Source organism: Gymnogyps californianus, chromosome 14 (assembly GCF_018139145.2).
Source record: "Gymnogyps californianus isolate 813 chromosome 14, ASM1813914v2, whole genome shotgun sequence".
Lineage (NCBI taxonomy): Eukaryota > Metazoa > Chordata > Aves > Accipitriformes > Cathartidae > Gymnogyps > Gymnogyps californianus.
In genome coordinates, this window is record NC_059484.1 from 21201731 (window position 1) to 21211358 (window position 9628).

At 48.1% G+C, this 9628-nt stretch overlaps 1 long non-coding RNA gene across 1 annotated transcript; it reads right to left on the bottom strand.

The window, feature by feature from the left end:
• Positions 1 to 2442: 2442 nt before the first annotated feature.
• LOC127022101 (uncharacterized) lies at positions 2443 to 8699 on the bottom strand. Its single transcript, XR_007767304.1, has 3 exons — positions 8574 to 8699; positions 3255 to 3391; positions 2443 to 3063 (listed from the first exon to the last, which is right to left on the bottom strand). It is a non-coding gene; the product is annotated as an uncharacterized LOC127022101 (long non-coding RNA).
• Positions 8700 to 9628: the final 929 nt, after the last annotated feature.

A 9628-nucleotide genomic window follows, 5' to 3' on the forward strand; every position in this document is an offset into this window, starting at 1 on the left:
TGGGTCACCCGGCTGCTGCTGGATCCATCATCCTCGCGGTGACATCGCCTCTCGAGAGGAACGAGCCGCTCGCTCAGGATTCGTGGTTCTGCAGCTCTGCTGCCAGGAGTCTGGCAGCTGCCCGCTCGGGTGGCCATGGAGGGGCTGCGTCCCGGGAGGATGCTGAGCTCGGCTGAAGCCTGTGGGTGTGCACACTCTCACCTCACGCTCTCACACTCTCCTCTGCCTTTCAGAGGAGACCGACTGAGCCAAGTGACCACACGCTCCGTTTGTCCTGTGGCAAGACAGCCATCGCCCAAGGAGCTTTTATGAAGTACTTGGGGGGGGGTGGGGTGGGGGCGGAATCTAACTTAACAAAGCGCACTTTCCTCCCTTCTAGATCTGATATGCCACTCCAAGACAATGCTAACGTAACAGTGGAGACAGGCCTGAGCTGCACAGCGTCAGAGCTGCTCTCAGAGGTCCCCAGAGCTGGCGGCACGGGTTTGTACTGCACAGGTGACCACAAAGCTCAGGCTTACTTCTGGGTCTGAAGTTTTAGTCAAACCTGAGCGCATACGTAACTCAGTAAAGACACTGCTATCTGGGACTACTTAAATATATCTCCTTTTAGTCAGGAATTGAAGCATTGCTCACATTTTGCATACATGCTGAAGTCCCAGGGGAGGAAGAACTTTGTACTCACCTTTAATTGAAGCCTGACCTCAATTTGCACGCTTTTCAGAGAAGGGCTAGAATTGGGGCAGGTTTAGGAGTTCTGCCTAACCAAGACCTGTAAAAGTTTAGTCCCTCGGTCCTAAAGGACCCCAGCCCTCATCTCAGCTCATTCCCTGCACTCCTCAGAGCAGCCTGAAAGCTGCTGCCCAGCCTCTGGGAGCCAGCGGCAGAGCCCCTGCATCCTCCCCGGCAGCACCGGGGTCCCTGTGGGGCCCATGGGTGCAGCACCGCACACCCACCCCAAGTCCAAGCGTTCAAGAGATGCACGTCCCGAACCTCTGAAGCTGACAACTGGCATCCCCAACATATTCTTAATCTGCTCAGGGAGCGCTCGGGGGAAAGGCTGCAGCTTTCTTCTAAAGGACAGAAAAAAGAACAAGCATTTTATCTGCATCAGTTACTGGCACAGGGGCTTTTCCTTGCCTCTGTCCCAAAGCAATACAGTAACTCAGGTGTCATTTAATTAAATTAATCCATCTGAAATATTCACCTTGCACCAATTAGGTAAAAGCACCTATAAAACATCCTACAAACAAGATAATTTGCTGTTTCATGTCTGAATCATGTTGGCCTGAGAATACAGTGACTACAACAGCTACACTAGAGACATGTGAAGGGATTTTAATTGCCTGAAACTCCAGTACTGTCAAACTGTAGGGCAGGGAGGGAGAAGTCTTCATGGTTATCTTACTGTTGTAGATGAGTAGGGTGTTTGAGCCTGAAAGGCTTCTACATGATAAGGGGCTTAAAACAGTAATCAACTTTTCTTATTCAAATAGATACCTGTTTTTCACTCCCATGGCTTTCTGCATGTACTCTGAGTCAGAAACTAGGTCACAGAGACAGGAGAAGCCGTGGGAGGAAAATAACTTTTGTATTCCAGGGATAATTCATGCAGCCAGTTTCTCTGCCGCAAGGCAGTACGGGGCTGGGGGACTGTGAGCGTAAAGGCTGCTCCGTCTGCAGGCGGTGCCGGCAGCAGGCACCGGCTGCAGCTCCCCGGGTCTTGGCTGATGTGCACCAAAGACAACTGCTCTCAGAGGAGCAGCTCCCACCCAGAAATACCCCCTGCGCCGCATCCACCTTCCACACATCATCGCTCTAGTTCTGCCCTTGGTGGCCGCCGTCTCCAACAAGGTGGGTCAGGGCTGTTACCCATCGGGAAGCAATGGCTGCTAGGGGAGCTCCAACCAGAGCATCACCGCCCGCTCGTGCTCCCGTGGGATGCACCACCCGTCTGCTGCGTCAGGCTTCCAACGGCCGGCGACTGGGAGGAGCTGTGGGGCAGATATGCTCTACAGCCTAAACAGAAGCATTGCTCTGCTACCCAGTGGAGGACAGGGTAACTGAGCACTTAAGGCAGGTTGCTTTCCTAATTGCTGAACCATTTGTACGCTAAATGGCCTCCAGATCATCCATGAAAGGTGTAGGGGTGAAACTGTGTGTGACCACCCTCGGAGCTGGGGAAGGTCCCCGGCCATCAGAGCGCGCTGCTGGCGGCAGGGCTGGGGCCAGGCTGGCGTCCCAGGGCGCTGGGGCAGTGCTGCGGGTCCAGCCTGGCGGGACCCACCAGCTCGCTGCCCACGGACCTGGCCGGTCACGCCAGCGCCCGAACCCGGGGTCTCACCTCTCAGCTGGCGAAGCTGCCGGGGACAAGCAACAGACACCTCAGAACATTCGGCTTTCTGAAAGTGAGATTTAAAATACATTACCCAGGAACAGTTCTGAATACAGGTATTTTAGTTTATAGGGATAATCATGATGTACTTACAAATGCTTTTACAAAATATGTGTTTGCATCCATATGCCTATACATCCAGGCTCAGAGCTGACCATGTGTAGGCAGTCTGTACATACAAGCGTCTCTCTCAAGAAGGGATTGCTCACTGTCAAAGATGCTACAATATCTGGGCCCTCACCCCCCTCACCACAACAGCCCAAATACTGCTATTGGTGTTAGTGCTGCTATGGTGATGAGATGGGGCAGTTTTGTAAGCTATGTCAACCAGTAACTAATATACACCCAAGCAGTAACACACACATATAAAAGGCATAGTCTCTATTTATCCACACGTTTTCTAAACAGAGCTTCATTTTCCATATTAGTTAACAAACGTGATTTATTCTACCCCTCTGTTGCTGACTACGTGTGAAAGCGCACACCCTGCACACGGCCGGTCGTAGATGTTACCCACCCTGGCGTGGGCGCCCCAGGAGCTGAGCTTGCCCGCTGGCAGGATGCTCGCTTGGTCCCCCGGAGCATCCTCCCACCTCCCGAGCACGCCTCCGCTTCCCACGGCTGAAACCAAGAGGCTGAATTCCTCTGAGCCGGAATACACATTACACCTTTAGAAAGCAACAAAATGAAGATGTTAATTATGAAGAGAGAAGCTGCCAGGAGTATTAGAGATGTGTCGAGCAAATTAGAAACTGTTATTCATGTGGAGAATAGTTTAGCATATGCTTGGAATTTTTTTAATCTATTCAAACCCAAGACTCTAATATATTGAACTGCTTCTTGTCTCCGTGCTACCTACCTGTGGCAGGCATATCACAATGAATCCCCACGCTTCCAATTTATTTCTATCTTCCAAAGGCACCTTTTTGGCATAGTAATGCACTGAAATGCTGCTAATAATTCCTTCCAGTGTATGGTGATGGCTGGGCTGTGGTTCTGAAAGAGAAAGTTCTACAGATGGGTCCTTCAGATCAAGTTAGCATCTCCTCACTGCTAGCTGACTATGCCATATTGTAGCTTAATTAATAATAGCCTTCTCTGGAATTTATTCATTAAAACAACAACAAACAATGCATAATGCAATGTGGCAGATCCTCAGCAAGTCACACTAACCTCACACGGTAGCAGTCGCATTCCTGCTAAAGCAATGGAGAATTCAGATTATGCAAACGGTGAGATTGTTAGTTTAGAACTGAGAACGCAACCAAGAGATATTTATCTTAACAATTCTTGCAGAGCTGATTAGGTGCCTTGCAGAGCTTGTGTATGTGCCTGTGCAAGAGAAAGCACGCACGGGCTCCTCGACTGTTTTCAGACCGCAAAGCATTTTGAGCTCTTACTGTTTTTCAGGCATTTGCATACTTTCTCAAGCATTTTCCCGTTCTTCTTTCCTGAAACAAGCATGTTGCAGCTGTCACAGATTTGCATGCACACATAATTATACAATCAATTTGTACGTACAACCAAGCAACTGAATCTGCATGAGTAAGTGCATGTATAATGACAATACGCTCACATTAGTTATACTAATGTCTGTTTATTTCTAGGTATGATGTTCCGAATAATTTGCAGCAAAACTTTTGTTCTTCATGGTGCCTACAGTGGGTTAAGTATGATGATATTCAGATATACTGAATATTGAATGAAGATATCTTATTAGGTGCAAAAACTTTGCTCTGTGATGTGCTGGAGAAAGAGGCACTATGAGAGAGTGATTAGGGACCCATTCAGGCAACAGAAGTTTACAGGTCCAGAGAACTTGGGACTCTGAGCTCCCCAAGACCCAAGAATCTGGCTGGCACCTGCCTGTCAAAACACAAATAAATATTACAGACCACAACCTTGAAAAAAAGTCTTCCTGAAGCCAGGCTTTTAAAGACAGGAGATCAGCTCTGAAGCACAAAATGCCTGCAAGGTTGGCAATGTGTCAAACAGTTCTTACGTGACATTACCTTAACTATCCAGATGCGATCCAGTGCATGTATGTTGAATACTAATATGAAGCAATCATTATACAGAGGCACAAAAATTTGCTTCCCCAAAACCCAAGTGAAGCTTGAAGCATGTCAACCAGAAATGTCAAAGCCATGAATAAAATGAGGGGGGGGGGAAAGAAGGTTGAGGTAATTGTAGGCTTTTAATGAAAGGAGTCATGCTAGACTCAAAGCCATGTCACATCACACGGATATGTAAATAATACTGACAGATTAATACTGAATCCATAAAAGAAATCAGACTCACTCACTCAGAAGCTTTTAACACGCAGCTGTGGATAAACATTTGGTACATCACCTTTGGACCAAACCAAAGCACAGACAGACTGCAGAGAGTTGCAGGACTGACCTTGCAGGACACCACTGACCTTTATGTCATTTAACCTTCCAGTAAATAAAGTCACTGTTACCCACAGCAAAGAGCCTGAGCGGGCGGGCAGCAGGAGTTTTCCACTAACTGCAGGTGGCAGCAGGACGAGCCCCACAGATACAGACTTGGTCAGCAGCAGCAGAAGTGTACCGCTCCTGGTATGGAGGAAGCCAGAAGACATCTTAATCCTTGCCTGGAGTTTATTTAGGGTGCTTAATACAAAGGAAATTGGGATATTTGTTTCTTTTATCAATGCCTGGGTTCCTTCACTTAAATAAATCCTAGGTCATAAGTAACTGTGTTGGAAGTGCAAATGTGTTCCTGCATAGGAACAGCTGTCCTAACCTGGTGCACAAAGAAACCTCTGGAGCAGATAGACAGATAAAATAATTACATCTGACAGCTGACAACAAGACTAAGAAGGTGTCAGTCCCATAGAAAAATCTTGTACTTTGAAAAACACATTCAAAACTTAAGCTTAAAAATCCACATGCACACTCAAAACCCCATACTGTATGAATTGCGTTTGTTTTGCTTCCCTTTCCTCCTCTTCCCATTTTCCTGATACTCTGTCCTCTCAGTTTCTAATGAGAGACTGTCCAAATCTGAGTTATAGATGCTAAATATACAACCTTAGGGCTGCACCAAAATCAGAATTTTTTCATCAGGTGCCTCTCTTACTTCACAGTCCAAATATAAAAATAAAACATTTATTTTTCTAACTTTAACTGCACATTCTTGCTTTCTGCTATTTCCCTGCATTAATTCAGCAGCAAGGTTCTCAGAGACGAGCTCTGCCCTCAAGCTTTGGTGGTGACTTTCCATCTATTCCAACAACATACATCAAAATTTTATAAAAGCCATAAAATATGCTGCAGTCGAGTTTTATCTTCTCTCTTTGAACATGCAAATAATTTGACTCCATCTTATCCAAACACTCAATAACCAGTAATAGGAAAGAACAGGATAATTTATTGGCTGGCGTTGGCAGAGAAAAGGGGAGAAGGGCAGGGGGAGAGGAAAGATGCTGCTGCTTTTGTGTCTAAGGCACTTTGTGTGAACAGTGCTGCCGCTGCAGAAGCCTCACTTCTCGGTCTTTCATCACCGTGCACCTCTAATCTTTTCCATATCTGAGAGAAAGAAAAACCTTCTGAACGTGAGCTCCCGCTTGCCACCATGCTGCCGTTCCCAGCTCCCTGCCCTCAGCACCAGCATTCCCCTCCCCTCTTCCATTCACTCAAACAGCCTCTCCTCCCGACTTCAAACCCCGTCTTACAGCACGCATCTTGCTCAAGGACTTCTAGCAACAATCCAGACATAGAGGACATTACGGACCAGGAACTGGCACTGTCGGCGGTGTGCGCTGTCAAAGCCGGCAGCCTCGGCTTCTGCCCGACGCCGCGGGAAAGCCCAGCCGGGTGGTTTGCTCGCTTGAGCGAGCGTTTGTGGCTGCAGCCTTTGAGCGGGATGCTCTTCCCACCGAGAGCAGGAGCACCGACCCGACCCTCTGCAGCCCGGCTTTGGAAACACCAAGGTAAGCGAGACACCCAAAAGGTCGGGGACGTGCAGAGCTCCCCCGGAGAAGGCTCAGCCGTACCCTCCATGTCTGCCTTCGATCTGACCAGTACACGGGCTGAGCACTGTCTCCAGAACCAGCAAGCAACGCCGGGGCATTGGGCAGCCACGTGCAAAGCCAGAGAGCGCAGGGCTGTGGACGTTCTTCATTCAGTCTTGCTGCCCATAACTGCAATAACCAATTAGTGAATAATAATTGACTTGGCACTGGAAAAGGACTTTAACAAGGAATGGGACTGGTTGCGGCCTGCTGCTTGCTGGGTGTTACAGGAGAGTGTTTTGGTGGGCAGACCTGTGGGATGAAGGCTCTGCACGTGCACTGCTGCGGCCAGAGGGCTGCTAGCCCGTGTCCTCAGGGAATCGACAGCAGGGCAGCCGGAGCTGACGTGGGTGCCCACCTCCAGTACACCAGCCACCCCAGCCAGGCCTCCCTGCAAGGAGGGTCACGCAGCCCTGCCGAGCCCCGAGCCAGCCGGCACCGTGCAGCGAGCTCCCTGCAAGCTCCCTGCAAGCTCCCTAGCCCAGCGCCTTCCCGGGCTGCGCTCCACAGCGTGTCCCCACAGGCACCCCGCAGCCACCCGGCGAGCCCAGGCTCAGCTTAATCTGCACACAGAGAGGTGTCCAAGAGTTAATTAATTTTTTGATTCTGTTGTCCTCTCTGATGATCAGGCAAGGGAAACAGAGGAAAGCATATGGCTAGAAGGAGGCAGGCTAGCAGGCCAGAATATGAGGAGCAGATCCAGGCGCTCCATGGGCTTGCGTTTTCCAGAATTACTTCCAGTGACTTTAATTAAGTTCTCCCCAGACTCACCAGCTTGGAGAGATTAAAGCAAGAGAGATCACGCCAAAGAACTTGTGTACCACATAGCTTTCCCTGTAAGCTTTTACAGTTCTGTAATTGAATTCACATACAAATGCATCACAATCGCGCTATATGAAAAGCCATGCTGACCTACTTTCAAGCCAATTTATATGTATTCCATGGATGCTTTAAGTCACTTTATAAACAGAATATCTTTTTTGTCTTTGTTAGACAAATGTAACCTTTATTGGCAAAACCAGAAATCGCTCTTGTCCTGCAAGAGTCCTTCTATTGAGAAATATTGCACAAGGTTTACTTCCAAGAAATTTTCTTGCATTTCCACGTAATCTTAATCATTTGTTATTACTATGTCCATAGCAGTTGGTTTTTTTAATTGCAGCAGCAGAGCCCAGCGGACAGGCTCCGAGCGCTGCAGGAGGCAGGGCTGCCGCGGTGTTCACCTCCGACACCAGCTCCTCGCCGTGAGCGATGACCAGCGGGACCCGCGCCCCAGCCCTGCCCGGTGCCACGGGTGCCAGCGGCACGAGCGGTCACAGCCAAAAGGCTCCTCTGCACCGCCTTCCCACCCCGGTGCCAGCCACAGCCTCCTAAAAATACATGCCTAACCAATCTTCAACTCTAAGTCACCAGAGCTGGGAGAGCTTTTCCGCTAATATTTAGTGTTTTCTTTTCAGTCCTAAATGCCAGAACTTTGGAATTGCACCTGAACCTCAGCTGCTTTCTTTTCCTAATGAAGGATGCAGCCTTGTTAGCTGAAGGAGCAGACAACCCTCTTCTCTCCCCTGCCAAATGCATTATTTTCCAAACATCCATGAAGGGTACACATATGAATGTCCTAATTTTGCAAGTCTGATACGCAGTATTTGAATAATTTAACCTGGTAACGCTGTGTTTCCTCATGGCCATGGAGAAGGGCATTAGCAGGCTGAAGGAAGGACGCAGCCACTCTGAGCAGGCATAAGCCTGCATAATGCGGCAGGATGCAATAAACAGAGCTAGGAAGAAAACATTCCAGCAGATTTCCATACAAGAATGACACTACCATGGAACTTAAACTCCTTGCAAAATTGTACTGTTTTGATTCAATTACCCACAAAAAGAAATCTACCCAACAAAGAAACAAACTGAAGGAAATACACATTCTGGGAAAAACAAAAAACCAAAAACCTTCTAGATCAAATGTTCACTTTGAATGTGTGTTTTCCTGTTTCCACACTTCTATAGTTGTACAGCATTCAGTTTCAAGACCAGAGCTCTCTAGCAGCGTACCTCATCCAGGCTCTGCAAATGCTCTTCTCTGATCTCTCCTGCTGTCTGCACATGTGCAAAAGGAGAGGACAGGGGAACAATTCATACCTCTCTTATTTAGGTGTCCCAGAGCAGCAGTGCCAACAGAGACAAAGACAAACCACGCCACAAGACGGGAGGGGACGTGGGAGCCCGGCCAGGGGCTGCCAGAGCCACAGCAGCACCAGCCTGCAGAGCCAGACTGGGGCATCTGCAAAAAGCAGCAGGACCCTTTTGCAGCACCCCACAGCTCACTACCCGTTTTGTCAATGCAAATTAGGACCTTCCTTTTATGCTTAAACTTGAAAACCTGCCTACAGCAGCTGGAGCTCCTCGACAGCAATTAGATAAGGTGTGTTCGACAGCAAGTTAAATTCACTCACACACCAACCCTCCCCTCTCCTTCCCACCCCCTATTTCAATTTTAACAGGTGAGCTTTGTTATGACATTTAAAAAGTTATAGACTGCTGGCTTTTTAATCTTCCGTCTTAAATAAGTCAAGGCAAATCATAATTCTGTTACCAAATAAATAAAATGTTGAGACATGATATAATTTTGAAGAACCCAATAAACAAGCTATCTGTAAACACCTCATGCAGAGCAGAAATGCGGTATGCTTAGCTCCTAGAAGGCTAAACTTGCAAACTAATGACTACATGTAGATACCCATTTTGGAGGCTTCTGTTAGATGCACGTGTGTGTCCTTCCAGACCAACAAGACAGCTAAGCCAGGAGAGAAACAAGAGTCCTGCCATCCAGTCCTCAGTGGGTTTCATTTTTTGCTCCACTTCACAAGCAATAACTGTGGGATGATAAGGATTTGCAAAACAAACAGAAAGCTGCACAGTGCTTGCGTTTGGAAGCTCTGAGCATGAAAATCCATTTCAGGGCCTATCTCCCCCCTCACCGAGATAAACCCCTCCTGAGCGTGCTGCATAAATCTCCTACCAGAAACATAAACAACTCCAAAACTTGTTATTTTCTTAGCACAATTAGCACTTGGAGCATGGGACCCGAGCACCCCGGCCATCCGCAGTTTGCATCTGCACAAGTTCTCCTCCTCGTAGTTGAAAGAGGATGAAAACAGATGTTGCCTTCCGCAAAGGATAAAACCGAGCTGGTT